This window comes from Berghia stephanieae, chromosome 1 (genome assembly GCF_034508935.2).
Source record: "Berghia stephanieae isolate SIO BIC M18660-M18661 chromosome 1, UCSD_Bste_1.3, whole genome shotgun sequence".
In the NCBI taxonomy this organism is placed as follows: domain Eukaryota; kingdom Metazoa; phylum Mollusca; class Gastropoda; order Nudibranchia; family Aeolidiidae; genus Berghia; species Berghia stephanieae.
This window is the reverse complement of record NC_088360.1, coordinates 116,342,247-116,351,724: the sequence shown is the minus strand read 5'-3', so window position 1 is coordinate 116,351,724 and position 9,478 is coordinate 116,342,247.

Genomic DNA, 9,478 nt, shown 5'->3' with positions numbered 1-9,478 from the left:
TATGGACACTTTTAATTCAAATATCTATTTGTTTTATCCAACATTGTTGTTGAAACTTGTAAAAATCTTAAACTTAAGACTAGATGAATTATCAGGCTTAAATTATTTTTTTTTTTGACGAGTTAGCGATCCAGTAAATCGATCGATATTTTAAGTTTTCTTCCAAAATGAAAAAGAAAAATGTTTTGCCAGTATATTATGGTAGTGTTGGGTCAGTCTGTCACAACGCCACACTGACAGCAATCACCAAGACGTAAGATGTTGGCTAAACCTCCCGCAATCCCCCATGGCTACATATAAAATACAAATCTAATCGGAAGTTGAGGCCCTAACACCGGCCATCGAACTCCCCCATTGCACTCGGGTTGTCCTATCGTCAATCAATCGCATAACATTGCAATAAAACCCTTTGGTCCGTAATTCCTAAGACGAGGAGCCACCACCCCTTGAGAGATATTACAATATCCATGCATGTTTTATTTGTGTCTGAGTCTTTCAATCAGATAATTCAACCTGATAACCAATGTTTTATGCCTTAGATAAACCGATTTGGTCCTTTTTTTGTAGACGGCTAGCGATTTTTTCCAAAGCTTTCCCTCTCTTAATTTTAGTTGCACGAATCACGATTCACCACCGATTCAGCGGTTCAGATCTTTGCTGGATATAGTTCAGGTTTTATGAGGTTTTACCGTAATTTGAGAAGACTCTTTGCCTTTTGATCGTGACAGGATGCTAGTGGTGAAATGCAAATCTCATCCTCTAATTAGATATTACTTCCCTGACAGATTCTTGTCGCTCCCGTCGCTGACTTTGCCTGGTTGTGGTGTCGGTACTAAAATGAAGATTGATTGTCATGAAGATCTTCTATATCTGGATAGTGAATTGTCAGCAGTGTCCACAAGACTTGAACTAACATAAGACATTGACCGGGTCAAATAGGTCCTCACACAACCAATTACAATTGAATGACTTGTCAAATTAAAAATGTTAAAAAGTCTTGGTTTAATATTTTTAGCTGCAGATGGTGTTGTTGCGACACAAAAAGGCATCATAATTTAGTTACTTTGAAAAACTGTTCAAGGAATACGTTTACTGTAGTTTCTCTAGATTGTATAATGAAAAGCTGTTTTTAAAAAACGAGAGTATGGCAACTTCTAAAATTGTCGTAATATGTGGACGAAGTGGCAAACACTTTTTCGTCTCATTTGATAGCTGTATCTGTGTTTCTTTCGGTGGCAGCATCACAAGTTTTTAGGTCATTTGTTTTTATCTAATCCAAGAAACTGATAAATGCTAATTTACTTCGATATACGAGGGGACCCCTATAGCTCATTTGGTAGAGCACTCGCTTCACACGCAAAGGGACCAAGATCCATCTCGAGTGCAGTCGAGATATTTTTTTTTCTGACGCCTCCCCCTGTCCAACCAGCTGTGAATAGGTAGCTAGTGTTGTCAGTTATGGCGGAAAGTACTTTGCGATTAACTAGCATCCTATCCAAGTATAGCAAGAAATTGCTATTGTCTGAAATCCGGATAATCTCTATGTGCCTAATGACTCTTATGGACTACTTTGATATAATATGTTTTTTCATATTCATTTTCATATCTTATCGTGTCGAGATTGTTGAAAATGACATTTTGGCAAATCTTCAATGTACTCTTCAATCGATCTAACCCTAGGTCATCTTGTTCATATAGGAACAATGCATTTTTACTTCTTTCGCCTCTCTGTTCACCTACCGTCTTCATGACTCTTCAAGTCTGTAGGTCAGTTTGCGCAAATAAATCTGGCAACAGGGCGCCCAGATGTCGAGTCTTAGGGTCAAAGTAAGGACCGATAATTAAGTCTTGGCAGATTTTCTGAATAATTATTTGAGTCAACGATGATGAAATAAGCCTTCATTTTTTTAAAAAAGTTTTAAGTTAATCGTATATCAATACGTGAAAAATAGTTTTATAATTTTTAGATTTGCCAATAATTCTGTGCTTGTTGGCAAAATAAATACATAAATAAATAAAGAAAGAAATAAATAAATAAATAAATAAATAGATAACACGGGCTGAACGGAACAATTTTAACTCCCAACCATAGGTGAGTCTAATATAAGTCTTTAATCTAATGGCATCTAGAGGACCTGAAGAAGAATGCGTCCTAAGTGAATGTCTTCCCCTTTGTTGTATCATATACCGAGGATTTGTTTGTTTGATAAATAGTTAATTACTGGCCCTCAAGGTTATAAATTCAACGGTACAAAATGAAAAGAATAAACATTTCATACTACTAGAAATATTTTGATATTTATTGTTACTCATCTATTTATCTATTGTCAAACCCAATCACAAGTTTAATATGTAAGAAAATAAAATCGGCGACTCTACCTTGTTCTATACTAATATGGGACCAAACGCATAATCATGTATACAACCGCTATAATATACATAATTCACGCAAGGACGTTAGCTTGTACTTTGAGAAGAAATGTCAAGGTGTCTCTATTTTCGATAAAATATATAATTTATAACTGTCCCCGTAATACCTCAATGATAAAATCATAGTATCATTTATTATTATTACTGAAGAATAAACTATTTTATATTGGTTAGTTTGGTATCACCATTCGTTTGCATGATGAACAGGTTGAATAAACCTCCACCGCCCAGTCGAGTGACCGGACGCTCTGACATTGAGGTCAAAGGTTAAGTCTGTGACCTGCTGAAGACCTGTACAGAGTGAGAACAGAACAGCATGTCGGTTTAAAAAAATATATATATTATTGTTATGAGGATGCTAAAGATGAATAAGGGTCATAATTACGACGTGCTTATAAAAAAAAACAAACCCCCCCCTTTTTTTTTTCTCAAAAAAAAAAAAAAAAACAAGAAAGAAAAAACAACGAATAATCAACACAAGTACAAGCAACGGTTCAGTTTTCGGCAGAGTGATGGCGATAGAGGTGATGACGAACTATGAATACTTTTCCTTGATTTTATGACATATGACCCGGGCATGAAAACAGACGAGGTCAAAAATATAATGTGTAATATAGATATAGGTAATATGTTACTTTACAACCACTACTTAAGGGCGGCTACCTACATGAAAGGGAGGGAGAGTTTCAGATAATAAGTATTAAGGGGAGGGGCGACACCTGAAACTATTTTCAAGAATAATGATTATATCCAATATCTTTTTATATTGGGACATTGCCTATGACCAATGGATTCGAACCATGTGATTTATTTCGGTGGGCGTGTCCGGTTGCCATGGTGACGGCCGCCATCTTGGATTTTTCTCTTCTCTGGGTGCTATTTTAAAAAGTTACTTTCTCAATAAGTTTCCATTGAATTTTCTTGAAATTTGGCATGGTTGTATATTTGTATATTGTTAAAAAAATACAGAGCATTTTTTAAATATTTTAAATAGATTTTTATTTACAAATTTTTAAAAATAATATTTTTTCGGTATGATAAAAATCATGTTTTTTGACATAAAAATGTCAATATTTCAAAAAATAATAAAGATATTTAAAATTCCTTCTGTATGATTTTAGATAATCACTATAGCTCTAGACATGCAAAATTTTAAACAAATTGATTGATAAATGACAAAATAAGATAAAAAATAGTGTTAAAAAATGTCATTTTGAGAAAAACGAGATCAAAGATGACAATGAATGAAAATAATAAGACAAAACGGTACAACCAGCTCAAAACATATCAGCACCGTATGAGGGTCCCCCGTGTTCTTTTTCTGCCTCCCTCTGGGCTTTTTCACGGGTCTGAGCTTTCATTTTGCGTCTTTTTTTTTCTCTTTGTGTTGAGCAACCCTCATGCTCTGGTCAAGTCTTTTTGATTCTGCTTGCTGACTCAACATCTGGGAGTGTTCTCTCAGTCCACCGATGCCCAAAGACACTTTCAGGGATGTTATTTCTGTTGGACCAAAATTATACTCTGCACCAAACTCAACTTTTTTTTAGGGAATGGAAGTATGTTTTATGGCATCTTGACCAAACAGAATTATGAAACCTTTCGTTTGGATTTTGTGTTGTCTTCATCTCACAACACTTCAACAAAGCATATACAGGCTTCAAGTGCTCATGAATTAAATCAAAATTCAAAAGTGTATTTACACGCTGCTTGTGTCAACAGTTTACACATGGGCAGCAATATATTTTTTATAAAAGCATCTGGAGTCCGGTTCAGGAGGACAATACCTATGTTGAGGGAAGTCATTGGTGTAATAACCGTGGTAAAGACCAGCAAGAATAGCCCATTTCATTTCTTTCCGCTGTGGCATTGCTTGGAATCGCTTTATCATAATACTACTTACTATCACACACCAAATTCCAATCAAAGATTTGTGGTCACGGGTCAACCACGAGCCATCATAACTTTCTTGCTTTCTTGGCTTTTGTAGCAAATAACTGTTGCCAACGTTTGGATTTTTTTGTCACTTTAGGTATAGTTATAATAATCCAGTAAAAATTGGAAATATTTAGAGATAATTAACGTGAATACGTGTCAAAATTTGATAAAACAACTGATCAATCGAAATGTAAACAAATCGTAGTAAAATATAATAGTAAGAGAGGCGAACTTTCACCCTGACTCAACATCCAATCCCTGGCGCGGAGTCAGAGGTCGAGAACAAGGTCAGCCAATCAGATCGCACCATTCGTGATCACGTTGTATTTACCTGACAACTTGACCTCTTATCAGCTGTTTGACACACAATCTTCGTTCACGACTCACAGTTTCTAAACCCCTCCCCTGCCCATATTCTGATATTTTTGAGACTGAAACCGTGTCAACTAGACGGGCAAAGAGTAGACTAAACTATCGATATCAAAAATTACAACATCGATATGGATTATAATGCTTTTCAGTCCTATTATTTTCAGTTGAATTCTCACAAAAAATTGAAAAGTTTGGTATTTTCATGTCGACTTCCATGGCTATGAAAGACGATTTACAAACTTTATATTATCCAAATCACCATATCAGTGCTGAAAATATGTGAAAAAAGGATTGTTCTTTGATAATAAATAAAAAACTGAAATTTTATATTTTGACCCAAAAATCGATATTTCAGGTGTCGCCCCTCCCATTAAGTTGTTATGTCAATGAACGGTGACAGTGAGGGGCTATATTGCTGTGGTTTGTAGATTTGCTCGTATTATGTGCGGCTATGTGGTCTTGGGGTATGACACTCGCTTTCGGATCACAAGATACTGGGTTCGAGCTTTGCTCAGCGCATAGTTGAGTCCTTGGAAAAGACTCTTTACTCACTTTCTCTCACCATACTCAGGTGTAAAATGAGTACCTGGCCGTAACAGCGTCGTCTCTAGCCGAAAAAATTGTAATATCGCCTAACAGGCGTCATGTCCCGTCCTAAATGTTAAGTGTTGCTGTTGGCCAGGGACCCCTTGTAAAACTCAATTATATGTTACAGTGAATGACATAATCAGTCGGATGGTGAAAAGGTTTGAACTGAGATATTGCCAAGTTTAGTTAGAAGGTCAATTTTGATCAAAAATGAGTTCTTGTCATAAATTATTAAATCATCCCTTTTTGTACATCTTCGGGAAATATCAAAGCTTAATTTCACTTCCAAATATTTTTACATCTAGTCAAGTTGAAAAATTATGAAATTTTAGAAAGTTGCTGGATACCTTACCCATACATCTAGCCATAACTTAATGAAAAATCACCCGATTTACTTCAAATAAAGATTTTCACCTTCGGATTGATTATGTCATGCACTGACACATTTACTATCGTTTGGAGTGAATAATTACAACAAATAGTGACTTAATAGGAAGACGCGCCAACCAGTTGCATGGGGTCACCAGAAACTAGTCAATGAGTATTTGCATCATCTCTTAATTTAAGGATGGTACAGAATTCACCAGCTGCTGCTGTTGACACATTAATTCATATTGTTTAAACAAGTTGATATGGTAACTTTTTGTTTGTTTGTTTAATAAAAATGTAGTTGAGGTCATGTATCAGTATGTTGCTCTCTTTTGCCAGCCTTGAGGGGAATAATACAGTTATACCACATTTGGTGCAACACTCTAACGACAAACGATATACATGTCTGTATCATAATCTTAAGCTGTTTTTTTTTAAATATAATAGTGCAAGATCCACTAAACATGCTCAAAGCGCTTCACAAAGAGTTCCTGACCAACAGCAACACGTAACGTGTAGAACGAGACATGAAGCCTGTAAGGCGATATAACATTTTTTTCCCCACCCAAGTCTAATAATCTTGGACATAAATTAAATGTTCAGCATCTTAGTGACACCGACCTAATACCGTTTTGAGGCGGTAGGACACATATTATGAGAAGCACTTGCGCATTTAAAGCTAAGTTAGTTCGGGAAACAGATAGGATGGGTAAGGGGAATGACCACGTCATATGAAATTTTGGTTCGAGTCATTTTCTGGTCTGCTTTTACCTTGGATATGATGCTGTTGACACATTGTATTTGTTCGATGCCGATGGATTATTAAGATATATTGTTATTTTTCTTTAAGGCTTACTTTGGTAATTTTGGTGGATCATGCACAAAAAAAAAGCTCATCTTTTAAAATGTCAAACTGAAAGTTCGAGTTTGCGGAGAGATTCCCTCAACAAACATCATAATTTGTTGTAATTTGGTTACCTATAATGGCGACCAAGGGAAAAATAATTTATCGCTGCGAAGCGTACTGAACCAAATTAATTTAATTATCAAAATGATCCATAAAAATTTGAGTGCTAGAATATTTACACGACCAAGTAAAATAATAATAACATGAAAACAGAATGGGTCAATCTGTTACTTCCACATCGACCAATTTATGGTCAGTAACTCACTAGCCATAGAGTTGCTCTGCGTGCAATGACAAAACATTTTTGTTTTTTTTTTCAATTTTTTTTTGCCGGAAACCTTTACTTTATAATCTATTCATCACAATGACCCCAAAAACGTGAGAAAGTCTCAAAACCTAAAACATTTAAACAAAACTTATTTAGATTTTTTTTGGTATCAATTTCGGGTCATCATGATTGATCGATATTTGAAGAAAACCTCTCTGGCCAATTTTTAAAAACATGTGATTTGTCGGTGAACGCAGATCAGAAAAAATGACATTCGAAAGCTGATAGCGGAAGCCTGTCTCGCACAAGTACAAATCTCAGTCTCTGAAAAAAGGGGATGCCCGTCTTCTTCTTATTATATTCATTATAATGGTGGTGATATTGAAAGTGGTCATTCGTTTCGGCCATTCATCACTCTAAAACGGTCAGTACCTAAAGAACTATGACCGCTACCTGACCGATACGAGCTGACCACTCCAAACTACATAGCTACTGATAATAAGAATAATCTATGTCCAATGTGTTTTTCTACACATTTATATTATGTTAAGAGTATTAAATGAAACGTTTACATTTGCTCATCATCTTGTGGGTGAATTGATGTATCTAATGTGTTATGACATTTTTGTCCATTACTTTTTACAGTCCACAGCTCCCAGCAGTTTAGTATTACTTTGACTCTATATGTAGAAGAAGAAGATAAGAAGTATGTCTGTCTCAACATGTACATCCTTATTGATTTATCTCCCTACCAAAGTAAAGCTTATTTTATTGTTTAAATTACTTTATTTCGTTCTGCTTTGTCTGGTACTATTTCATAGACAACATCTCTGATGTCAACGCGATTTTAAGCTTGTCAAATTTGTCGATGTTTGTCGACAGTTGTGATAAATCGCTTAGCTGTCAATATTTTATTATGTTTCCCCTGACTCAGCTATTTACCCTACCATTTGTTTTGCATAATACACTTTCCAATGTTTATTCTTGATAAATCCGCAATTAATTTTCAACAACATTAATGCCATAATATAGAATGTGCTCATTCACAATTTACTATTCAATAATACTGGCACGCGTCAAAAGCGATTTTCAATTATTATAACGAACCTAATCAAACGTGAATTTGTCTTACAAATCGGGTAGCGTTCGGCACAAGAGAGGATTTTTATAATAAACATGACCCCAGGGGTCAAAGAGGCTATAAGCTGTTAGCCATAGCAGAGGCCACTTCGACTGGCTGTGCACATTCTATCAGAGGGTATCAAATTTCGTGGATGACCCATGCCTGGCCCGTGGGTATGTTTGATGGGGGGCAGGCACAAGCAGCCATTGGTCACGTGCTCACATTGTTCCGATAAAAACGGTAGGGATTAAGCATCTGGTTGGGAGAGTTAACTTGAGCCTAACATAAATATTGTGAGGGTGTTGGATGTTTTGTATTTTGAATACACGATTTTCTTGTGTTTTCTCAAACGACAAATTCTAAAATGACACAAATTGGATTTTCTTTTCTTTTAAAATAGACGTCTATTTATTTTTTGGAAAAAGGGAGGGGAAGTGGGGGGAGGGGGGGGGAGGGGGGGGGGTAATAAGGGTAAGACGAGATTGGGTTGAAAACAGAGAATAAGAGAATTTAGCGTTGTATTTTGGAGGAGGATTGTACGAATAATTGGAACGTGGAGAGACTTGATCCTCTTTGGTTAAATTCTTTGAAAACACAAACGGTTGATTAGATATGAGAGTGTATGGGCGAATAATTGCTTAATTAAAAGTCTGGCTGACCATGTAAACAAATAAACAGTGTGGGATATATGTATCAAACGTAGGCCCATATCATATATCGCTTGAAAATAATATAATTAAAGATCTATTTTTATAAGGATCTGATTGAATAAAAGAAGAGGGAAGTTGTAAATTGTCATCAATAGGATATAGATAGTATGCACTTGGCTAAGAAGTTCACAACATTGCCATCCGGAAGTAAAACTGGCCAACACACAAAACTGTGTGTAACCTTGAAGGTTTATAGTCTGGTTAATACAGTTTAGTGAAAAGAACTCATAAACGCAAAAAACAATAACACAGACATGAGTGACGTCATCTTAGAACTATCTATAGATAGAATGCACTTGGCCAAGGAGTTCACAACATTGCCATCCGGAAGTATAACGGACCAACACACAAACTCTGTGTAACCATGAACTTTTATAGTCTGGTTAATACAGTTTAGTGAGAACAACTCACAAACGCGGATGGCAAAAACAATAACAAAGCCTGAGTGACGTCATCTGCATACTATCTATAGATATATGCGCTTGGCTAAGAAGCTCATAACATTGCCATCCGGAAGTATAACGGACCAACACACAATACTGTGTGTATCCATGAACGTTTATAGTCGGGTTAATACAGTTCAGTGAGCATTACTCATAAACGCGGATGGCAAAAAACAATAACAAAGACCTGCGTGACGTCATCTTCGAACTATCTATAGGCATAAGACACGCTGGTCAGGATTAATGAATCATATGGCAATGGAAATGAAAAAAAAAGATAAATACAATGGATCATGTAATACGTCTTGCCTTCTAAAGCAGAGCTGCCAAAAA